At 42.5% G+C, this 25,023-nt stretch overlaps 1 protein-coding gene across 5 annotated transcripts in view; it reads left to right on the top strand.

Annotated features, from left to right (window-relative positions):
• Nucleotides 1–25,023, top strand: part of tenm3 (teneurin transmembrane protein 3) — a 338,433-nt gene that overhangs the window by 114,869 nt on the left and 198,541 nt on the right. Inside the window, exon 1 of one of the 5 annotated variants that reach the window (XM_069168315.1) lies at nt 9,930–10,481. The exons of the other annotated variants lie outside the window; for them this stretch is intronic. The gene's annotated coding sequence lies outside the window, so the exon portion shown is untranslated. Of the gene's footprint in view, nt 1–9,929; nt 10,482–25,023 lie in introns of those variants that run through there. 5 annotated transcript variants of the gene reach the window in all.

The raw sequence follows: 25,023 nt of genomic DNA, 5'->3' as shown, positions 1-25,023 counted from the left end.
CTCGGAAACCTGAATGTCGCCAAGAACAACCGCTCCAGGATCATTGCTTCATGCTCTCAGCCGTCCTGAAGCATTGTAAGAGTCTCTGTTGGCTATTTCCAGAGTATGATACCAAAATCCTGCCTTCTGGTCATGTCCACGGAGAAATTTGCCGACGCACTCAGTCAGCTCCTCGCAAAAATGTGTGTAACTCAGGAACTGATGATGATCAAGCAACAAAATACCAGTTACTCATTCGGGTCATATCTTTCTTCTGCTCTGTGCACGAGCAGTAGTCTCAGAATTTATTGATTTACCCCTCGTACTTTTGTACCCATTTCCTCCTGCATCTTTGCAAGATCCTTTTCTATTTTTCTGTGATTGATTTGCACTTTTTTGCACCAAAATACATTTTGTTTCTAGAAGAGAGAAAGTGTGTATGACCGCTCATTGTCTCGTGGTCTTTACACAGGAAATTTTATCTTTAGGCCTTTGGAAATTCCTTTTTTTCTTTCTGTGGTAATCGCTGATTTCTTTAGGTTGTTCCATGTGGTCAAGCAAAGAGGCACTGAGTTTGAAGAAAGACCTTAAATACACCCACAGGTGTATTTCACCTCCAACGGACTCAAATTAAGTCAATTAGCTTATCAGAAGCTTCTAAAGCTATGGTGTCATTTTCTGGAATTTTGTTCAATGTGTTTAATAAGCCAGTAGTTCAAGTGCAAGAGAGCTTCAAGAGTACTTAGTTAAACGCTAAAGTAATGAGATATGTTTCGAGCTTTCTTTTAAAAGTATTAACTAAACTATATTCCCAATGATTACTCATCAAGTGTTCAGAATGTCCACATCACCATCTAATGGACAAATTTCCATCAGAACCCTTCAGTCTCAATTTAATGATCTATCTCCACTGGTATCCAGACACATTTCCTTTTTGTCGTCTCCCTCTAGAATACACAGGTTTTTTTTGTTTGTTTGTTTTTTGTCTTGCTATATTGGCCACTGTTTTAGGGCTGTTTCTACCCTATATGTCTCCCATCCAGCCGTCTTGTTTCCCATCTGCTCGGGACCCGCCGGAGGATGGCTGACGGGGGGCTACGCTAGGTCTGCCCTCACCGCCCTGCTGCAGACAGATTATCTCCTGCAGTTAATAGCTTGTTTTTTGTGGTGCTAAGCTGTGGTCCCGATTCAGTAACCTATTTTTTTCTCAGCAGGCGTCACGTCATGTCGTGTGTGTGTGGTGGTGTTTACTTCCTTCCTGCCCTCGTGGGAGCGTCGCAGAAACTAAGTGTTTCGCCGGCTCCTTTCCTTTTTGGTGCCCAATTTTTCCTTAAATTTTTGTTCCTACTGGGTAAAACAGCGGTGAATGGTTTCTATTTTTGTCCTTTTTGTGTTTATTGTGTTTTTTTCCTTCTGATTATTAATCAGTAACTATTACACAAAGTACCTGTAGCAAGATGCCACATTTTTAGTCTCACTTGAGAGGCCGCGGGGGTCGATGTTGATGTAGCGATGTTTTGTTAATAAGCCGTCTTCTGTCTGACTTCCTGGCTCATCTGCTCTGTTCAGCTTGACGCGCTCTTCACCCAGTTTCCGTCAAAATAGACTTGAGGAGTTTCAAGCATTGATTTCTTTTATATTTATTTCAAATAATATTCATCACTAAAGTCAGCAAACCTGCTGACGAACAAACAAACAATGAAAGAACAAACAAACTGAAAACAGAACCACCCCGGCCTAGGCAAGGAATGCTTCTGTTGTGTAAATAGGACTCATGCAGTAGGTTTCTCACAGCCTCCTCCCAGAAAAAAAGAGGAAATCAAAATAATGATAAATAACTAATAATCAGCAGATTTTTTTTTTTAAATTTTTTTTTTATCAACTTTGCATTTCACGATTCTTGATAAATAGTCTTTGTAAAGATTTATGAGGCTAGAAAGGAGTAACACCCTGTGTGTGTGTGTGTGTGTGTGTGTGTGTGTGTGTGTGTGTGTGTGTGTGTGTGTGTGTGTGTGTGTGTGTGTGTGTGAGCTCTGTGGGATTTCTGCAAGATGGGGAACTCCTTCACAGAAAAAAACAACCAACCAACAAATATCATTACCAGCTGGATTCAATCATGCCATGATCTCGTATTCAGACACACACACACACACACACAAACACACACAAGGCTCGTCCAGGAGTATGAAGTCTCTAATTGAAACCCTCTATTTGTTTATAACCCCACACTCTCTTGTAACACACACACACACACACACACACAGCTTCTGGTAATGACTTTACAGGCTGTTTGTGGAGAGAAAGTGAAGGAAACAGTTTCACTTCTTAAAATGTTAATTACATTTTTGTTTTAAACAACCTGGAATAATTTCTGTCTTTTTCTTCTCATCTCATGGTTCCATGAAGTTTCACGAGTCTGCAGTTTATCTACATCATGTAGGCTTTTAGAAATATGTGGCCAACAACACAGAACATGAAACATGAGAATTTGCCATCATGAAACTGTGACATTAACCAGAACAGACAGATCAGAGAGAAGGGAAGGTTATATATTATACATGCAGTAGTACAGAAGTACACACAATAGTATTTGTAGTATTAAATACATATTTGACTACGAATGAATAGAATATTTTAAAAAACATGTATCAAATGTTTTTTATATTTGTATTTGGCGTCAAAACCATAAAAAATTATCAATCTTGAACATTAAAATATGTTTTTTGAGAGATATGTATTTGTGGGCAATTGAAATAAAGATAAAGAATATATAGAAATATGTATGGAGGGAAATAATATCGAAAAAAGTATTGAAAATGTTTGAAATCACAAGTTTATTTGGCATTATAGGGCTGTACTGTCTTAACGGCATGATTCCAAACCAACCATCGTATTTTAATTGTTGTGTATTTTCATTGAGGGACAGTCAGCCTCCCAAAACTAAACCGGCTTCATTAGTTTTTCTGCACGTCTCTATTCCTGAGCCACGTGGCAGATGAATCTGTGGAGGCAATACATACATATAATAAGCAAACAAGGCAACAAAAATATATATTTATTCTTTGAAGTCAAGTAACTCAAAAACATCAAAGAGAAGAGCAGATTTTTTTTTTTCAGGTTTTGCTGCTCTATAATTCAGTGCAGAATTCGTTGAAGCACATTTGCAAACACACACACACACACACACACACACACACACACACACGCGTGCGCGCACACACACACACACACACAGTTAAATGAGCAGCTGTTACATTTAAATTAGAAATATTAGGTTTTGTCCCCTGAACTGTTCAGTGACGTCACACTTTACTTGTGAATTCCTGTGCGTGCACTCTGCTGGCTGAGGGGGACACTCATGAGTCTCATTCACACACATCGTTCATACAGAGTTGTCTCCATGCAGAGAGAGAGAAGGTGTGTGTGTGTGTGTGTGTGTGTGTGTGTGTGTGTGTGTGTGTGTGTGTGCGCACTTGTATGTCTGGCTGGACTTGACAAGGTTGAGTGTGTGTGACCAATCAATCCATCTTTGTGTGTGTTTCTGAAAAGGTAGTAATCTGCGTGGGTTTGCGCATGCTGTCATTGTTATTACTATTATTAATTTTCCTTTTTTAGTTTTTTTTGTGATGGGTGTTTGTGTGTGTGTGTTACAGTACAATGTGCTGAAACCACAGGTAGGTAAAACACTAGGTCGTCATCATTTATCCTAAATGGTTTAGTCCACCCCCGCATGATCTCCGTAATCACTGTTATTTAGAATGGGCTGCACAAAGGTTGACAGGGTAATGCGCGCACACACACACACACACACACACACACACACACACACACACACACACACACACACACACACACACACACACACACACACACACACACACACACACACACACACACACACAGCTACAGGGTGCGCTGGTCAAGATGATTACTGTTATTTTGTAGTCTGGCCAGGAGGCTGAAACGTCCGAACTCATAGTGGTTCACACACACACACACACGCACGCACACACACCCACGCACACACACGCACACACACACACACACACACACACACACACACACACACACACACACACACACCATGAGAGGGAGTTATGCTACGTTATCTCACCATCGACTCAAATCCCCACATAGTGAATGAAGGATTAAGAAAAAAGGAGAAAGCTCTCTTTTCTTTCCCTCCCTTCTGCTGGTTTAGGATTCTTGCCTCATTGCTTTTCTTCCTCTTTAATTCAGCAGTTGGCTTGTTTAAGCCACTCTCTCTCTCTCTCTCTTTCTCTCTCTCTCTCTCTCTCACTCCCTGTTCCCCCTCCACTCTCATTGTCTCCCTCTCTCTCCCTGCCTCCCTGGCTCACTTGCTGTTTTCCCCTCACACTTCTCTTTCTTCTTCATCTCTCTCTTGCCTTCTCCCTCTCCGAGGTTGTGAACTTGCCCAGTAGGGGTCCCATACAATGAAATGAAAGAGCATTAGGAGCCCGTATCACACACGCTCAAACACAAATACAGACACACACACACACACACACACACACACACACACACACACACACACACACACACACACACACACACACACACACACACGGGGTGTTTAAATGGCGGGAACAGCTGAACTTGCACTGAAACACACACTCGCGCACACCTCCCCCCTCTTACCATCGATCACACTCACACGCACATTCTGAAGACCTATGGGGACTATATTGTGTGTGTCAGTGGGGGGGCACCAGCAAATACAACTGGTGTTAGCAAAGCCTCACTCCTGGAAGGATGGAGATAAAGAAAGGAAAAAGCAAACTGCCCTGTGAGTCTGGACCTCTCTCTCCATCGCTCTGCTTCTGCAGGGAGTTTGGATCTAACATCGGTAAACAGAAGGTCATCTTTTTCTCACTAAAAAATTTACATTTAACCTGTGAAATTAGTTTTGAAATGCATGAGATTCTAATGCAGTCTTTTCTCTGTGAAATGTTTATTGTTTTGAGACAGAAAAACAAGAACATTTCAGCAGACTATAGGGACTATCTGTCATGTTTAAAGTAATCATCACATGACAGGAAAAAAATAAACTACTTATTCCCAGTTGGACAGCTAAATGTGAAAAGAGACAAAGTTTAATTTCAAGTAATCTGCATAAGCACCAGGGCTTTTGTTATGATGTGACCTTCATGTATTGAATAATAGATGACAAGAAGCTTATGAGAAAAGAAAACATCTGACTGCCAAGTGAGCACAATATTCAGCGCAATTGAGCCGTCTTGATCCTCCGACGCATTCTTAACTTAAGTTCAGCCTCAACCCTGGCTGCTTGTGAGCAGTTGTTGCCTACATCAGCGTGAAGTGGCAGTTTTAGAAATGTGTGTTATAGAAACTCAGAGCTGATGAAAAGGATGCAGCGCGATGAGTAACATCAGTGGCTTCATGTTATTGGAGCTTTGAGTGTTTACACTAATAGTTGCAAGATGAGAAATGTTCGTGTGACTTTTCCATTTGATGTGTGTGTGTGTGTGTGTGTGTGTGTGTGTGTGTGTGTGTGTGTGTGTGTGTGTGTGTGTGTGTGTGTGTGTGTGTGTGTGTGTGTGTGTGTGTGTGTGAGAGGAGGGAAATAGTTTCTGTTTTAGTGGACTGAAATGGAAATGTTATATTCAGATATTGTAGTTTGAAACGTTGGCTTCTGATCAGATGCGTGCCTGGTCAGTGGATTTACCCTTCAGGGCAACAATCAGATATTTTGTACTGCTAATTCCCCCGTCGAGTAGAAAGATAACACCATGTCCTTCTGACCGCAGTGCAGGATTGATGATAGGGGTTTTGGTACACACCAGAGACCTCGGTTTAGTTTCTGGCCAGTGTTTGTTAACCTCCATCACGCCAATGCAAAACCAGTAATACTACAAACTGGTGCCTTCTTGAAATCAAATAAGTTGGTCTTATGACTCAGAGAACAAAAAGTCAAACAGTCGTTCCTAAAAGCCTGCACTCTGAGAGACGGAGTGAAAAGGCAGCTGTCAAAGAGAGGGCTGAGACGTCAGAATGTTCGAATGGGCATTCATGGTGGTGCACATGGTGGTAAACACAACAAAAGTGACAGAAGCGGAGCAGAGAATGAAAAGTGTGTCTGCTGTCGCACCCTGGACCGTCTGGCAAATTGCTCCGTGAAGTGATTGTCAGTTTCAAAAAGTTACAAAATTGCCTTACATAACGGAAAGCCCTGACATCAGACAGGTGTGTGTGTGTGTGTGTGTGTGTGTGTGTGTGTGTGTGTTTTATTTTCAGGTTTCTTTCTCATCTTTACAAGTTTCTCAACCCAAATTACAAATCTAACGTTTAAAATTTAAACGCTTTCCGATGTTAAATAACTGCGCCCACATCGCTTCTTGGCAGTTTTTATTTTTTATTTTGTTGTTCTTCCTTTAAAAATGAGACACAAACACTTCGGACTGACTTTAAAAGAACACCTTGGAATTTCTAAATGCTCATTATTTATTTATTACAAAAGAAGGTTTTGGGTTTCACAGTCATCCATCCTTTTTGTTCTGACCAGAAATCCGAACGCCCAGGTTGTCGTCAGAGAGAAACAGCTCAGCAATCTGTAACGGTAACATGACAGGAAAACCTGTTTACGCGAGGAGTCCCAAACTCTATACGTTCGCTGTGTGTGTGTGTGTGTGTGTGTGTGTGTGTGTGTGTGTGTGTGTGTGTGTGTGTGTGTGTGTTTTTTTTGGTGTGTTTTTTTAGGTTAAAATATGACATCAATATTTGCTTCCTATGTCACTAACACATCCATTGCAGATTCAGGAGTCCTGCTCAGTTCTTGGCTGGCTCCAATTCACTGGCTTCCACCATGCTGAGCAGGACCCCAGTTAAAGGATGCAATGAAGCCTGAAGCCTTTACAGATACAAGTGTGTGCACACGCATGCATTCATACGTAGATATGTGGCGCTTGCATATACCAGAGAAATCTGTAATAAAAGCTGCAGTATAAAGGTTTAAAGATAACTCTACACTTTATATCATTGCCTCCTTGCCAACAGCCTCGATGCCAAAATCAATACTCCATTAACCTCAATGAGAGATGATTCTTATATCATTAGCTTATGTGTGTATGTGTGATGATGAGGATGATGATGTATAGATTAATAAAACATTTAGGCGGTGGTGTGTCATGACTAAATTCGTTCTTTGATCATTCATCTTTAACATTTCAAACTCTAATGAGTTCATAAAATTGACTGACTTAATTCTATGACGGCAAATAAAACAGTTATTCCTTTCCTCAAATTTTCAATATGTATTTTTTATTTATTTAAAAAATATACATATATTTCTGATGATATTTGAGCTTCAGAATTTTTAAAGTCAAACTGAAACAAAGAAATCCACATACAAGTGTTTTAATGTGAGTTGTCTGCTCAAAGTTGCCATTACCATTGATGGAGAAATATGAAAGTACGTTTATTGTTCTGCAGTGACACCACCTCCTACATTATTGGCGTCCGATTATGCCAGCAGCACTTTGGTGCCCTGGTGTTGCTGCTCTAGATGTGCCAGAGTTTTCTGGTGGCCCCGGTAGGTGTCGACATCACATGAAGGAAGAACAATGTTAAGGGGGGACCAGTGCGAAGGCAACAAGGAAAGCTAGCAACTGTTTGTTTTACATGAGGCACACCGTCTTAACACCACAAAGGCTATTGAGTTGCAGCATAAGTGAGTGTTCGACCAAGGCTCGCCACCTCGCATTTGAAATATACAGTAGAGTATCACCAGCTGTAAAGAGCTGCATTCTTCTCCAGCTCCATGGAAACACTTGGAGTTTACAGTGTGCAGTCAGCATGAAAAAGCACATGGTTCTCCAATTTCCTTGGTGAAGCATGAAGTGAGCCTTGGGCCCATTACACCCTCGACAAAAGGGGGCTCACACTCTGACGGTGTGTGGCAGCCTTTCTGCCTCCATAGAAAAAACACATAGCCGAGCTTCTCGGGGCCTCGACAGGGGTTATAAAGCAGCGATGCACACGGTGGACGCGGAGCTGCAGTGCAGCAGATGAAAACGTGGGATTGTACTCGGTTGTACTTTAAGACGTCCCCCATTGTGTTGGGCTCCTTGTCCCACTGTTCTTAAAGACTCCTCATCGCACCCGTCCTCTTTACTGGGGACACGCTTTGTGTTTTTCCTGTCTATTTTCTTTTTTTCTTTTTTTTTACCTACCCATACTAAGATACGATATTCTGAACTTTTTTGGGGGGGTAAGAAGGCGTGTCGTGTTGTTAATCAGTGTGACTGCTGGAGAGCCGCGCTCATCCAGACTTTCCGCCGCCTTGTTTGCAGTGGAGGTGTGTGTGTACCGGTTGCTTCTGTGTGTGTGAGATCACCGCCGTGGAATTATGTTCCGTCTTTCTTCCGTCTTTTGTGCAAAGTCATCCAAAGCCGACTGGAGCCGCTGTGTGTTGATCCCCTCGGTGGAGAGAGGACAGTCAGGTGCTCCCTGAAAGGTTCCAGGCCCTTCTTCATGTTTGTGTGTTCAGTTTAACAATAGAAGCGATTTAGGGCTTCTTAGTCCTTTGTTTCATTAGAAGCACTAAGAGCCACGCACGCAAGGTGCGAGTGTGAAGTGATTTATAATATTGCAAAGGTTGTGTTGTTTGTAAATATTAATATAAAAGAATAAAGATCCATGTTTATATTGTAAATGTATTTCCTCCTAACATATATATTTTTTTTAATTCCACTTAAGTTAATTTCACTCCGCCTCTACAATTATATTAATAAAGAATACTATCTAGACTAACACAGGAATAAATATTCAGCCAACATATAGAAAGAAATATTGACAGTGACACAAAATATTTATAAACGGTTTTACAATACCAGATTTAATGCCAGCTTTGTTATTATAGCTGTAACATTTCAGACAGTGTTTACAAATTATTTTGACAATAATTTTAAATAACATAGAGTGAATAATAAAAAAGAACAGAATACAATTTAGATTATTTTGCCCCCAAAAAATATTAAATTATTAAAGCGATTTGCTGCACACACACGCACACATACACACTTAGAGAAATACACAGTTGTAGCAGGCCCTGCATACACAAAACACACATACAACTTATCTTTGTTGCTTCCACTCATCACTCTTATTGTTATTCATTCAAGACACACACATTTACACAAACACAGAGCAGAACATTTAGCTTCGCACCTTTTTTCTTTTACATTATTATTATTATTATTATTATTTTTATTTCCATTAAATCTAATCGTAACATTTACAATTCGACAAACGAAAAACTTCCCGCATGTGTTCTTGTAAGTCCTTCTTTTGCCGATTCCCTTTTAATAAAGATCAGTCACTCCTCTTTTGGGCCGAGTACCTTTAGTTTATACAGCTGCCTCAAAGCCTAACAGTGCCCGCGCGCGTGCGCGCACACACACACACACACACAAACACACACACACACACACACACACACACACACACACACACACCAGATTTGTGTGTGAGAGAGTGAGACAGGCAGAGTGGGATCATGTGTGAGCGGCTGAGAGGTGTAGTTGCTGTGCTATGAATACATATGTGGTCATGAAATTGGGGAGATCAGAGCAAAAGAATGCAGAGAGGAGGGAGAGGAGGAAGAGGAGGGAGAGGAGAGTGCCCCCCTCGCCCCATCTCCCCTCCTCTACACCTCCAACCTCCAAATGCAGAAAGCAGAGCTCCAGCCCCTCCCTCCTCCTCTCTCCCCCCCCCCCCTTTCATTCCTTTCTCTCTCTACCCTCACTCACCCCCCCTCTCTTCATCAGCCAATCCCCTTCCTCCCTGCGCTCCCACTCGTCCTCGTGGCTCCGCCCCCCTCCCTCCCGCGCCTCGCTCACCCAGCAAGAGCGCTTCAAACTTGCAGAAGCAGACAGGGGAGAGAGAGAGAGAGAGAGAGAGAGAGAGAGGCAGCCAGAGCGCACAGCAGAGGTGGCACAGGCGGACGAGGAGACGGCGCTCACACACTCTCTCTCACACACACACACGCTGAGAGGCAGAGGGAGGGAAAGGAGTCGAAGGGAGAATAAAGGCAAAGAAATCCTTTTTTTTTCTGTAGCTGACAGAAAGCAGAAAGAAGTGGAGGAGAAGCAAAGGAGCGCTGCGTGCTCTTCTCTCCACTCTTCATCCTCCATCCTTTTTACATGGAGCGCAGCGGTCGGAGAACCAGAAGTGAGAGAAAGACTGAGGCAGCCCCGCAGACTGGAGCAGAGACAAGTGAGCAAAAAAAACCCTCCAGAAACACCGGCGCTGGCTCTTTGTAGTTTTTTTCCCCCAAAAGAAGCGAGAAGGGGGGGAAAAAGAAAGCGAGGGAAGCCGGAGCCTTGGAGGAGTCTTGATATTTTCCCCTTTAGCGGCAGCAGCGGGGAGACACGGAGGTTGCACGCGCACTGAAAGGATCCTATGTGTTTTTTGGAGGCATTAACCCTTTAAACGGGCGAAACTGGAGTATTCAGTCAGACAAGGTACAGGACCCAGTTCACTATAATTCTTTTATTTTATTTTTCTGCCTGCTGAACGGTGTGTGTGTGTGTGTGTGTGTGTGTGTGTGTGTGTGTGTGTGTGTGTGTGTGTGTGTGTGTGTGTGTGTGTGTGTGTGTGTGTGTGTGTCAGTTTGTGTGTGCCCACGTTGGGAAACTGCTTGGTTTCTAGTCAATTGCCTGTCATTGTGTGAATTCATTGACTGAATGTAAACTCATTGACAAAACAACACAGCCAATCCCTGTGTGTGCGTGTGTATGTGCGTGTGGGTGGGTGCGCGTGTGTGTTCAAACAGACTGGGGCCTCATAGTTTGATTTGCTGAGAAAGTAGCAGAGCAGAGGACGAGGAAAGGGAGGGACTGAGAGAAGCCCTGTTTTGCATCGGAGCCAAACACCATTTAATATTTCTTTATGAGACATTATTTTCTATAATTTATTTCCTTTATTCCATCTCTCTTCTATTGTCATCTTTGTATATTTTTTCTTCATTCCCTTCCTTTGCGCTTGTTCCCTTTCGCACTCCTTTTTTTTTTGTGGTCACACTTTCTGAACAGTTAGTCAGTCAGATAGCTGCTTTTTAATTTTTTTTAATTTTTTTTTAAAGAATTGTTTTAATTATTTTTTATTTTTTTTTAGGGTCTCTCTCATTCACTTACTCGTCCACGCAGCAACCGGTCGCTCAATATTTCAGTCAATCAGCCAAGAGGCCAAAGATGCCAATCATTTAGTGGCTATTGCTGTTTTATCTCTGTGCTACAATCCTCTTAAGGCACACACAGCACACACAAGCAGTGACACACATGCATAAATATTTCAGTGCTTAATCACAACGTAAGCATTAGCCTCAAGGTCTGGTTTTGATTTTGAGGCCATTACGTCGGCATTCAAAGGAAATGGAGGAGGGGGGATATTACCTTTAATTACATTTCCAATCAATGTGGAGGACGTGAAGAGAGACATTTAGGACAAACTACTGTCAGTCAGAGACGTTGGCAAAGTGACCAAACACATTTCAGCCCCCTGATGTCTCCTCCTGAACATCGGTGGGGCTTTTATTTTGTTTGTGTTCCTCCTCATCAGACGTGTTGACTGCGACTGATGGTTAAGCCCCTGCAAGTTGGTCCCTGCAACTGTTCAACATGTGGAAGCCAAGAAAGAGAAAATGGCATTGAGTAAATGAGAGAGTGAAACAGCATATTTTCTATACGAGTCTCTAACAACTCACAGAGTTGGTGCTTGATGTTGAGGATGAACAAACTGGGTTGAATTTACAGCAGCAGCTTTAATGTCAGCCTTTAAAGGTCAAATCTGTCCTGCAGACAGACAACATCTTGAACTACGCGGCTGATGAGAAGCAGCCACAACTTAAATCAATTCTGCTTCTAAAAAAGCTGAATTTGACTCCGCTTCAACTTTAAGACGCTGCCTACTTTGAATTTGCTTTGGGTTTTATTTTTAAAATTCAAGACTGGGGCAGACGTTTCTGTTTTAAAGACTACTTTTAAAATCCCCCTTTTGTTTTATACGTTTACCTCGTCATCCTGAATGAAACACAGATCCTCAGCGTTGGTTTTTAGCCTCACACCTCAGGCTCTGCGTGTGTTCCTGTGTGTGTGTTCCTGTGTGTGTTTCTGTGTGTGTGTGTGTGTGTTCCTGTGTGCGTTCCTGTGTGTGCTCCTCACAGTGGCAGCAGTGTAATGCTCTTTAGCCAAAGTCAACCGAGTGTTTTCAGGTCAGTGCTTTTTTTCTTTTCTGTCTCTCTGAAGACAAAGACACGTCACTTCTTTGTTCATGAACTTCAGTCGTCACATTTTTGGACTCGTGAAGAGAGTTTAGATGTTAAGCACACAAATACAGTCATGTGTTCATTTTTTTATTGTATTTTATTTGAACATACTGTATATGTATTAATATTTCTCCTTTGTGCACGAGTCTGATACTTTGCACTAACGTATGAGTTAACTCTGAGCACTTTATTAGGCACACCTGTACAATCGAACACAACAGCTCTGACATTAGTTCCACTTTTACAAAACTTATAGATTTTCAGATTCTGTTGATATTATCTTTGCTGCATTAAAAGTGTAGTTAATGTAGTGGAAAAAAAATATTAAGAAGACTTTTACACGGTGAGTGAATACTCTCAAACGATCTGAAGTACAAAGACAAAAACAGACTTTTCTGTCTAAATTGTAATGAAAAAACATCAGTGCCGGGTTCCTTAAATGACAATTTTTCATAAACTGAATAAAATGATTGAACTCTAAATGGAAAAAAGAAGTTCACCGCTGTCTTTATACCTCAAAGGTGTAAACTCAGGAAGGTATCAGCCGATATGATTGGCTTTACAGCAATTTAACGCTCTGCTTTTGGTATTGTGTGTGTGTGTGTGTGTGTGTGTGTGTGTGTGTGTGTGTGTGTGTGTGTGTGTGTGTCTCAGTGGAAAGGTGAGGGTTACAGTGGCTGGACTGTGTGCTGCTGCTCAGACACAGAAAGAGAAGACGGGCTTTTGCTTTTTTTGCCTAATCGCTTCCAGACACACACAGATTTACATTCCACTGCTTTCTCTCTCCTTGTCTTCTCCCCACACCCCCCGCCCCGCTTTTACCTTTACAAGTGGAAACATAAATTCTGAGACGCTCCTGAAAACATGCGCATGAGTAACGAAGCAAAAGAGGAAGTAGGTGATGGATTAAAGGAATTAAAGTGTCACTGTGAGAGGAAACATGCTCAAAAACGATGGCGGACAGACGGGCAGGTCGTAAAAGACGGGCGGGTGGAGACAGTAGTGCAGAGAGAACATGTGCAACTGATTAAGATTCCAGCGGGCCTATTAAGAATGATAGGACAGAAGAATAAAGAGGCTATTAAATGTGATATCCTCGTATCGAATCCAACGACAGGTCTGCGCAGAAAGCAAATAGAAACACCTTTGCTTGTATTTGCTCATGTAGGTTTGCAGGTGGTGGTGTGAGGAGGTGCAAAGTGAAATAGGAAGTTGCTTTCTGAAAATCACCTTTTCGTGTTTACACCTTTTTGTGCTTTGAGTGTCTGAGATGTTTCTGAAGGTGGTGCAGACACTGATAAGATGTTACGAGAAAAGGATTTTTCACCGGATTTATCACGTTTTGTGTAATATGATTGATTTAAAAATGTGATGAAAAAAAATAGCAAAAAAAAAAAACTGTCTCTTTCATTTCGTTTTGTTTTTAGTTTTCAAAATCTTTTTGTGAATAAAAAAATAAAAGACATTTCCTTAGACACATTTGTCGTCTTTATGAATGTCATTTTTTTCTGCACCTATTTGGTCTTTTCTTGTTTGATTCTCTGGAATGTTTTAGTGGATTAGGGAGAGCTGTGAGTTTGAGCCCAACCGCTGGGAGAGACAAAGCGGTCAGTGAAGCAGCACAGACAGCTGCTACATTCCACCGGTGGTTACTTTAATGAAAGAAGATCAGAACAAGTAGAACTAAGTCGGTATATTCAGCAACTTATTTGTGACGTTTTTTTAACTGGGATTGTGGAACAGCTCAGAAGGTCTCATTTAAACATGTAAAAACTGTTCCAGTGATTACTGACACATTTTGATGGAAAAAGACGTAGAACCAATGGATATTATGACAACGAATCATTTTCCAATTACAATGAAAATCTTTCAATTCCTTCTGGAAAATTCATTTTTTGTATTTAGTTCTTTGTAATCAACTAAAATGAGGCGCTTCCTCAAATGTTGTGTTTTGAAACAAAGAAGTTATCGATGTTTTCTATACTGTTTCGATATCTTATTATCGGGGGTTTTATGTCAGTGAAAATCTCAGTCTTGTATGCTGTTATGCTGCCTTTGATGATGGAATTTGAGGTTGCCCAGATGTTTGTTGTTCCTCGAAGGAGAAGGATTTGCAGGCGGACCATTCCTGTTTCACCCCGCAGATGGGATGTTTGCGTCACAGTGTTTTTCAGAGGAGTTTTTTTTTTTTTTTGTTCTCTGCGGGCTTTATCAGATTATAATAGATATATTTGTAGATTAAGGGAACAGTGTGTGTGTGAGGGACTGAATGCTGTGTCACACAATGTGACCAGTCAACCATTATATGACCTGCAGGATCCCAATCGCTGCTGAAGCCGGAGACACACACACACACACACACACACACACACACACACACACACACACACACACACACACACACACACACACACACACACACACACACATACATACACAGGAGATGTACACAATCACATGAAGAAGCCATGCAAGAACCCGTACATTGTCCCAGACAGTGTTGTGTTTCTAGTCTTGGTCGAAAAAGCAAAGCTGCCATGATATTCACTTTGTGTGTGTGTGTGTGTGTGTGTGTGTGTGTGTGTGGGGGGTGGGGGGGGGGGTGGGTGGGTGGGTGGGTGGGTGTGTGTGTGTGTGTGGGTGGGTGTGTGTGAAACATCCTCAGAGATTCATCCTGCTTTGAAGGAACTTGACCCTCCTCGGTTTCTCATTCCTGCACTTTTCTTTCGTTTATCCCTATTACTCTCTCACTCTGTCTCACACACACACGCACACACACACACACACACACACACACACACACACACACACACACACACACACACACACACACACACACACACACACACACACGTATATCTCAATCTATGTCTCTCTGTTGCTCTCTCTCCACAAATAGAGCACTATCTCCTAGCAACAAGGCCTTTGAGAGGGATGTGTGAGATAGATTGAGTGTTGGCGATATAGGGGTCTGTGTGTGTGTGTGTGTGTGTGTTTGTGTGTTTGTATGGATGTGTGTGTGCGTGTGTGTATGTGTGTATTTATGTTTCAAAGCTAGAAAGATGATGAAAGTCATCAGAGGAAGGACATCACTTTGAAACAGGAGTGAAGGAATGAATGCAAGACAGTGTGGCTTGCCCTTGCAAGTATGGTTGTGTATGTGTGTGTGTGTGTGTGTGTGTGTGTGTGTGTGTGTGTGTCCCAGGCATTTTAGGAATAATTGAAACTTTTATTTTCTGAGTAATAGCCCCATCTAGAGTAATGCAGTCCATCAGGAAGATTACTACTGACGCGCACACACAGACACACACACACACACACACACACACACACACACACACACACACACACACACACACACACACACACACACACACACACACACACACACACACACACACACAGTGATATACTATGTAACATTATTCTTTTAACTATGCGTGCAGACCGGAGGATTTACAGTAGTTCTCACCTAACATCCACTCGGGGCTGCATACAGGTCTCCCTCATTCATATTATTTTGACCATATTTTTCCTGTGTTTTATTATTTTTCATTACATACAAGGACGTTTATTGTTCATTCATCACAGGAGTGTAACAGTCGTGTGCATGTACTGCAAAGCATTTGTGCTGATGTGGGGACTGTGTGTGTGTGTGTGTGTGTGTGTGTGTGTGTGTGTGTGTGTGTGTGTGTGTGTGTGTGTGTGTGTGTGTACCGGCTGGTGGTAATCCATATCAGTGTGTGATGTACCTCATTCGTCTCTGAGAGGGTTGTGAACTGTTCTCTGTGTGTGTGTGTGTGTGTGTGTGTGTGTGTGTGTGTGTGTGTGTGTGTGTGTGTGTGTGTGTGTGTGTGTCAGTCCCCCGTGAAAGAACACAGCCCCGTCCCGTCTCATCACGAATTCAAAAGCACAAATTGGAAAAGACAAATTAAAGAAGCTATCACAGCCTCCACGTTATTATAAATGTGGAAGGTGGTGCCTGTCAGGGAACTGGAACACTGGAACATTTTCTAAAGTCGTCCTCTGTTGACATCAAGTGATCCTCAGCTGCTGTCGTTCAACACCACAGTCGGTTCAGAAAGCCGTCCAGGGCCTCCGGTGCTGCAGGACGATTTCAGGTGTAAATGCTGAGCGGTAAAATTAAGATGTATCAGTATTTACTCGTGCTGCAATAGAAACAGAATACACTTAAATGGGGAATATGAGATCGCATCTAAATGCCATTTTTCCATACAAAGATGCAATAACAGACACAGGCATTTCTATCTGTGGGTGTATATGTATCATCAGTATTACTTTCTCTCTCACTACATTTTCATCACGCTCCTTTACGTGATAGAGAAGGAAACTAAACTGACGGTATGACAGTTCCACCGGCACATCAACTTCTCCCAACTCAAAATGGAACGCTCTCGTTTTTTTTTTAATGCAACACTGATGAAAACGATCGAATTCAGTCTGTTGTCTTCTCTTATTAAACCCCACCTCTGAATGAGTGTTTTCTCTCTGTGGGTGGATTTCCCTCACTACCACTTCCCCTGCGCTCCAGATCCAGTGAAAGAAATGCAGCAGATTCGCTGTTATTTAGAAAAATAGATCACATCGAGGTATGAATACAGATCATGTTTTTAATACGATTAATCGTGCAGGCCCTGATGATGTTTATTTTGTTGTGTGTTGTTGCAAATCGTGTCTGCTGTAAGATATATGAATACACCATTTGCTTCTAATTTAAAGATACTAATAATGATAATAACTTACTTAAAGTCACTCATTTCAGGCTTTGTAACACATGAAAAACGATGTGCAATGAATGTGCTCCCGTGGAATTTAGAAGTAATTTAGAAGCTCTATTGAAGACTTGAATGAGGTACATTCTCCTCACTAAGGTGCTCTCCGGGCCTTTGTGTTTAACTTAATTACAGCGACCCTTTCACCTTTTGTTTTCCTCCAACATTTAGTCAAACTATTGTTCCAGATTTGTTGACGATGACCCGAGAAGAAGTGAAATAAAGAAAAATTTAAAAACATAGCCGAGAGCCGGAAGATCCCGACTAGTTTACACCAGGCTGAGACAAAGAGAGAGAGCAGGCTGAGTGATGAGGTGCTTGCTGACTAAGTGTTTCTTATCAGAGACTTGAGTCCAGATGGTTTGCAAACACACCTCCTCTTCATTCTCTCTCTCTCTCTCTCTCTCTCTCTCTCTCTCTCTCTCTCTCTCTCTCTCTCTCTCTCTCTCTCTCTCTCTCTCTCTCTCTCATCTTCCTCCCCCCTCCCTCCATCCTGTATTTCTTCAGTCTGTTAATCCACGTAGTCTCCAGGACTCTTCATTGCATGGGGAGCTCCAGAATGACCCGACCTCCACAGCATAAATAGTGTACCACCTCAGATACAAGCTGCCAACGTCGGTGATAATAAAGCCTTTATCCAGCCGGCTGCAGCCTCTGGATCACTGTCAGCTGCAGTTGCCGGCGCGGCATTACGTCATGACAGCGCTGTTGTAGCCATCACAAGGCACCGCGGGAGAAAACGCTGCCGAAGAAGAACAAGAGGAGCAGACAAATGTCAGAAAGCAACGAGCGGCACGCATAGGCTGCAGGCTCTGTGATAATGATATGAGTGACTACGAGAAGAATCGTGCTGTTGAGCAGAATTTCTTCAAAAACAGTAATTTAGGTTAATTTGAAAAAGAAAAAAAAATGCTGAATGTTGTAAACTAAAGTTAAAACAAGACAAATATAAAAGGAATTCTAATAGAAATTGCACAGTACTGATAAATATTGAGGAATTTATGCATTACACAAATCGTATACACACACACACACACACACACACACACACACACACACACACACACACACACACACACACACACACACACACACACACACACACACACACACACACACACAGGACCGTTGTATCACTAGCAGCTCCTTTTAGGTCTTATCTAGTTTCTCTGGCAAATGAAGACAGACGATGTGACGGGAAAATGAACCATGAGCACCTGGAGGTGGTGGTGGTGTGTGTGTGTGTGTGTGTGTGTGTGTGTGTGTGTGTGTGTGTGTGTGTGTGTGTGTGAGGGAGGAGGGGCAGTCAGTGAGATGGAATTTGTGTGTACTTGTGCCTGCTACATTTCTTTGTGTTTGTGTGCGCGTGTTTCTCTTTGTGTATATGTGTGTGTGTGTGTGTGTGTGTGTGTGTGTGTGTGTGTGTGTGTGTGTGTGTGTGTGTGTGTGTGTGTGTTTGTGTGTATGTGTGCACGTGTTTCTCTTTGTGTGTGTGTGTGTGTGTGTGTGTGTTACTTTTTGTGCATGTGTGTTTCTCTGTGTGTGGGTGCGTGTTTCTTTTTGTGTGTTTGTGTGTGTGTGTGTGTGTGTGTGTGACAGCTCCTTCCTATTGTCGGACTGCAGCAGTGTGTTATCTGCTTCTCTGTTGTGCGTCCAGCAGGGAGTCGTCCTGTTTTGCTTCGTGATGAAACTGAACACATCGACTGATCATCAAATTTGTACCGTTCATGTAAATAGTTCTGAACCAACAGACCAACAGAGACGGCAGCTTATCGGGCCACTTTCAAAGCTTCACCTACTTTCAGCAACAATGCCGAGGCTTCATTTTATCAGCTATATGACTGTGAACATTATTATTGTGGTCATTTTGTGGGGATGAATTCATAACCCGACGTGTTTATTACTTCACTATGTAGGACAAACGTGGACGTGTTGTGTCTCCTGACAGAAGGATGGATAGGTGAACTCATAGCAGCTTAATAACACTCTGAAATGTGTGTGTGTGTGTGTGTGTGTGTGTGTGTGTGTGTGTGTGTGTGTGTGTGTGTGTGTCCTCAGGCCTTCGCAGCCAATTGCTCACTTTGCCAACTCAGCAGAATCTGTAGTGTTGAGTTGCTTCAGAAGTGGACGATCACACAAACCAACAAACACACATTTTCTGTAGTCGTGAGGACATTCAGTGACTTTAATTCATTCTCCAGTCGCTCACGCCAACTCTAAACATCACAACTAAATAATATATATATTCATAAATAATATCTACTGTGACCGAAACCTGATTCGAGCCTGAAGCCTGAAACCTTTACTTCGAAGGAGCTCCCAAAAGTGTGGCGTTCATATCATAATATTTCTCCTCTATTCCAATTGTGTGTGCCACCATCTCTGTTTTTTTTTTTTTTTTTTTTCAAACAAACAGTGCTGCAGTGAGTCGAGTCCATGTTTTTGTGTAGTCATGTTTTCTTGGTCCGATATGTATACATTAGTGAGAATAAAGGGTAGACCGAGGACAGAAAGCACGCAGACACTTCAATCAGAACGCTGTGTGAGACAGAGGGAATATGAATGTGTGCTCCTCTCATTTATTCAGTCACACTCAGACGAAGACAAACACACACTCCGGTGGAGAAGGTGGGTCAGAGGGAGTTAGAGGAGAAGCAGGGAGAGAGAGAAGGCAAACAATGCACAATTTTTCTTTTGGTTTTCAAGCCTGTCCCGCTTATTTAGATCCATTTTTGCATCGTGTCACCAATAATACGAGTCCAAATGGTGAAACTACACCAAACCAACCGAGGCAGGATCAGACGCTGATAACCTTCAAAATTTATATTTCTGAGGAAAACAAAGGGACTGTGCAAAAGGCTGCAAAAACACACACACACACACACACACACACACACACACACACACACACACACACACACACACACACACACACACACACACACACACACACACTTAACCCCATGGCCTCGTTATGGTTACCCCCTCCTCCCTCGCCCTCCATCTTCTTCACCCCACCTCCTCCCTCACTCTTTTGTTTGGTTGTGTCGGGGGCAAGGCGAGGTTACAACCCCCAGCAGGCCATGGTGTCAATTTACAGGAAGTGTGTGCGTGTGCGTGCGTGTGACCTGTGCTGGTGTATATGCTCTTGTTAATACAGTGTTGTGGTTCTTTTCACCGTGAAACAGATTGTTGTGGTGATAGCTGAACACACAAACACACTATAACACACCACCCAGTCGCTGCATCTCGGTTGAAGAGAGAAGAGATGACGAAACACCTCATTTTGTCTGTGTGTGTGTGTGTGTGTGTGTGTGTGTGTGTGTGTGTGTGTGTGTGTGTGTGTGTGTGTGTGTGTGTGTTGTCGATCAGCACCCTTCCATCTACTTGATTCCAAGTAGTAGAATATGTATCTGCGTAACGGTGCATTATTGGCTGTGTGTACACAGGTGTGTATCTCTCGCTGCTTGACAGTTTGCTTATTGCTTCAATTTGCATGTTCTCATTTCTTCTTTTTGAATTTATTCCTCTATTTTTTGTGTCTCTCCTGGCTGATTACTTTTTCTTTTTTTTCCAGTGGGATATAAAGAACGAGTGTGTCAGGCAAGCTGAGGAAACACATTCCAGGGGAAAGGGAGGGATTCAGATAAACTGACGCAGCGCTGAGTGTGGCTGCTTTCACTGAGTAGCTCATATCATCTGTTTTAATTCTTTTTTTATTTTAGGAATTTGTTTCCCATCTCGTCTACTTTCAGAATTCTAGTGTTTAGTAGTATGATTTTGAAGGGTGTGAAAGTGTTACACGTAAATGTGGAGTCAGTGAGAGTGAAATGCAAGAGATTTTCTACTTGAAATAAAAAAAAAAAAATAGACTAAAATATATATTATGTTGTACCGCTCCGTTTTGGCTCTTTAGTCTCCTCCGTCCGCACGTTCCACCTTTTGTCTCACATTTTAAATCTGTTAACTGAATAAAAGCAGAAACGGTTCACACATACAACAACTCAACATCACGTAAATGTAACGTGACCGTTTACACACCATGTTACTGCAACAAGTGCACGAGCAGCACTGCATAACGTAACCCACATTGTAAGGGGCCAATTTTACACGCAGAGCAATCAAATTGCTGTAACTAATTTACTGTCACTGTGGTATCGGCTTCGTATTCACGCACGACCACTTAAAGGCAAAAATGCCGCCAAATCAAGAGTAAATGGTGTGTGTAGGAGTGCGCCTCACATCTTTGCAAGTTCCACAGAAAAAAAAAAAAAAAAAAATTAAAACCGAGAGCAGACAAAGGAAGCGCAGTGTCACGTTGGATGTGAACCGCTGCTGATTCTGAGACAGTCCAACTGGCTTTTCACAGAAGACGTGTTGAATTATATCCTGTTGACTTGTGGAAGAAAAAATTCTCAATGTCAAATTTTCATACTGTCAGCACATGAAGAATATAAAAAAGCTATGCATGCATCGGTATGCAGCAGTCACGTCTGACTGCGCTTTGGTTGGTTGCAGGCAGAATTGGCTTCAGAGTAAGCGCTGCCTTTTCCATTTCTCCCCTCGAACTTTCCGCATCGCACTGCAAGTAGCCGCGGGCTAGTGGAGGCAGCCAGCCTGCAGCTACACAAAGTGAGCCAGCTGGATTCTTCCGCCTGCCTGGGAACACTCACACTCAGGGTTATTTCAGGACTTAGCCCCTTGGCTGTACCTCGCTAAACGCCTGCCCTTTTAACCGCAACGGGAATACAACCCGTAACCCTGCTAGTGTCTTGTTTTTTGGCGATGGAGCTGCCATCCTTGTTTTTTTTCTCTCTTGGACAGTGACCACCTGACATCAGGTTTAAATATGCAAGCATGAGCAGGAAGCCACGAACACACATACTCATTATCTCCTCCATACCCACGCAGGCTTACATTTCTGATCATAGGAAAATGAAATGGAGCAATGCTTAAAAAGTTAATCACCCACAGACACATACACACACACACACACACACACACACACACACACACACACACACACACACACACACACACACACACACACACACACACATGTACACAGTTGTGCTCTGGTGTTTGGTTTTTCTGAGAAACTTTTTGCTCTCACAGCTGTGCAGTCAAAAACAGATCGCTACTTGAAAAAGCTGAAGGTGTTTTTGATCAGTGTTTTATACTGCTTTATTCTACTTTTTAAACACTAAACGTGCCCTTTTGTCTATTTTCAATCACAAGTCATGTGTTATGTAAGAGCCTTATCAATGTATACAGTGCCAGGTCTCATTTTTCCAGTTTTATTTGTGGCACTGCTAGCATTTTGAGGTTGCTGCTTAGCTGTGCTGGCCGTGTCTAACGGCTTCAGTTTTCTCCTTACTGTGAAGACAGTCTGTTAACTCGGCTCGTGTTAGCGTTTGCACAAGCCGCTCTGAACGGCGGACCGATCAGTGACCGGTGGTTAACCGCGTTTTGTCTCGCGTTTTGTTCCGCGCTTCCTTCACTGGGATTGGACAGCTGTAGAATAAATGCTCGGCACCTCGTCACACTGCTGCCATTCATTAAAACAATTCAAAATATATGCCGTGTGCAGGAAACAACTCTTTGGTGGACACGGGCCGTGGATGGTTGCACTGGTGGCAGAGTGCCGGCTGGTTTCGGCACCCAGGAGGATGGAACTACTGCAAACAACTCTCTATGGAGGTTGGCCGGACCCGTATTCACACAGTGAAATTGGGTGTGGTTCGCACCAGGCCAGGTTAGCTTGACCAGCTGCCTTTTTGTTTGGTATCGCTAAAAAGGTCACCGCCAACCGATTCAACCAATCAAAACACTCGCTCTGTGGCTGATGAAAGTATCATCATTGCTCAGAGTTCCAGCAGCTTTCAGCAGATAATATTTTCCAACTTGTGGAGTGCTGTCATTGAAGCAGGGCTGAGTGTAATCATATCTGAGCAGCAGTACCAGGGACCCACTCATGTCCACGTGTCCCTCCTTAACAGAAAGCTTCAGCTTATCTATTTATTTTATTTTTTTTGACATTTGAATAACTGTTGATGAGAACTTTTAGTATTTTCATTTTTCTCACCAAACCAGCATACAGTAATATTACAAACATCCCCACCTGACATGCAGCACAGACACTTGTGAACACATCTCTCCTTCACATCCACGTCGTGCACTTCAGTGAGCTGCTTGTGATTTTAACTCCCAGAGTTGAATACACTGAACGGTTGTGAAATCATTAATCCTGCTTTTGAGAAAATTCACAACTCTTTGACAGCAGTCCAGCACAGAATTTAAAAATATTAAAGAGTCTCTTAATGCTGTAGTCTCGTGGTAGCTGTTTTAAAGAACTTCATGCCAGACTCTTTCATTTGTGCAGCTGTGATTTTGTGTTCATGCCATCACTGCAAAGTTTATTTGATTTGTTTCCTCACATAAATGCAGTCACTTGCTGAAACATAAGCTCTTTTGATAACTGTCGTACTCAAATTTGACATAAATGCATGTTGGCTGTGTTTGCAACAGGATCATCGGTATTCTCATCTAATTACAGGACCAAAAAATAGTAAAAACACGTATTTTGATGTGATTTTTCAGGGATTTCTTTTTGTCAACTCTCAGCTCTGTTCATTTGTGCATGACATAGGCAAAGCAGTGTTGCTTGAGTGCTGACAGTCTGCACAAAAACAGGTGGAACACTGTCTCTAATACACCTAAAGAAAGAAAAAAAAGGCAAGAGCAAGATCCTCTTCCATCGTTATATTTCAAAGCTGCATGTTCTGTCACCAGGTGTGTTGATAAGGACAGGTGTCAGTATTTGACACTCCAGCTCCAATTGCTGGAAGTGTCATATTATACAACCCACTGCAGCTGTGGTGTTAAACTGAGTTATGATGTTCTGCGTGTGAAATCATTCTGCTCAATATCATTTATACAGAAATTTGCCACAAAATAGTTCATGAATGACAATAAAGGAGTCTCAGTTCACACATACACCAATTGTGGGGTGTGAGATATTTTACTCTGATCGTTTTATTAAAAGTTGGATCTTTTTAAAGACCAGCTTTAACTTTTATCAGCACAGTACACTTTTGTTTTTTTAAGATGAAGGAACCTAGTTTTCTTTATCTTGCAGGTTGTCCTGTTGTTCAGTAGCATTCATATCACCTCCCTCTCTATGAGCTCAATAACTAAAGTTGGACAAATTTACCTTGTATTCACTTACTCTGTACCGTGGTGTGTGTGTGTGTGTGTGTGTGTGTGTGTGTGTGTGTGTGTGTGTGTGTGTGTGTGTGTGTGTGTGTGTGTGTGTGTGTGTGTGTGTGTGTGTGTGTGTGTGTGTGTGCGCGCATGCAGGATTTGTGTATGTGGTCATTGCGCCCACTCATTGCGGTTAATGCTGGTGGTGAGGCTCGCTAAAGTCACCCAATTAAAGCTGACTTCCATATGTAGCATAACACTCTCTGCCCACTCACAGCTTCAACGGGTGCACTCTCTCTCACACACACACACACACACACACACACACACACACACACACACACACACACACACACACACACACACACACACACACACTTGGACAGCCACTTTTCTCAGCTTATTTCCCCCCTCTTTTTAATTACATTCTCTCAGACAGGTTTATTTAATTTATGCATTTCATTTGAATATGTGGTGCAGAACAGTGGGTATACGGCTTAACAGTAGTCTCAGGATATAATTACATTTTCTCTAGTGGATAGAGGCAGAGACAGAGGAGAGCAAACTACAACAAGCATTGGGCTAATAGCATTGTACAACTTCTCCCAGGATCCTGTTCTCTCTCTCTCTCTCTCTCTCTCTCTCTCTCTCTCTCTCTCTCTCTCTGTCTTCACCACCATCCACACACACACACTCACGTGCTGGACATGTACAGATGTGTGTACACGGCACACACGTCAACTT

This window comes from Embiotoca jacksoni, unplaced genomic scaffold, assembly GCF_022577435.1.
Source record: "Embiotoca jacksoni isolate LCO1_2020_lvr unplaced genomic scaffold, fEmbJac1.0.p SCAF_4, whole genome shotgun sequence".
NCBI classification, from domain to species: domain Eukaryota; kingdom Metazoa; phylum Chordata; class Actinopteri; family Embiotocidae; genus Embiotoca; species Embiotoca jacksoni.
This window is presented reverse-complemented; position numbering and strand designations above follow the sequence as displayed.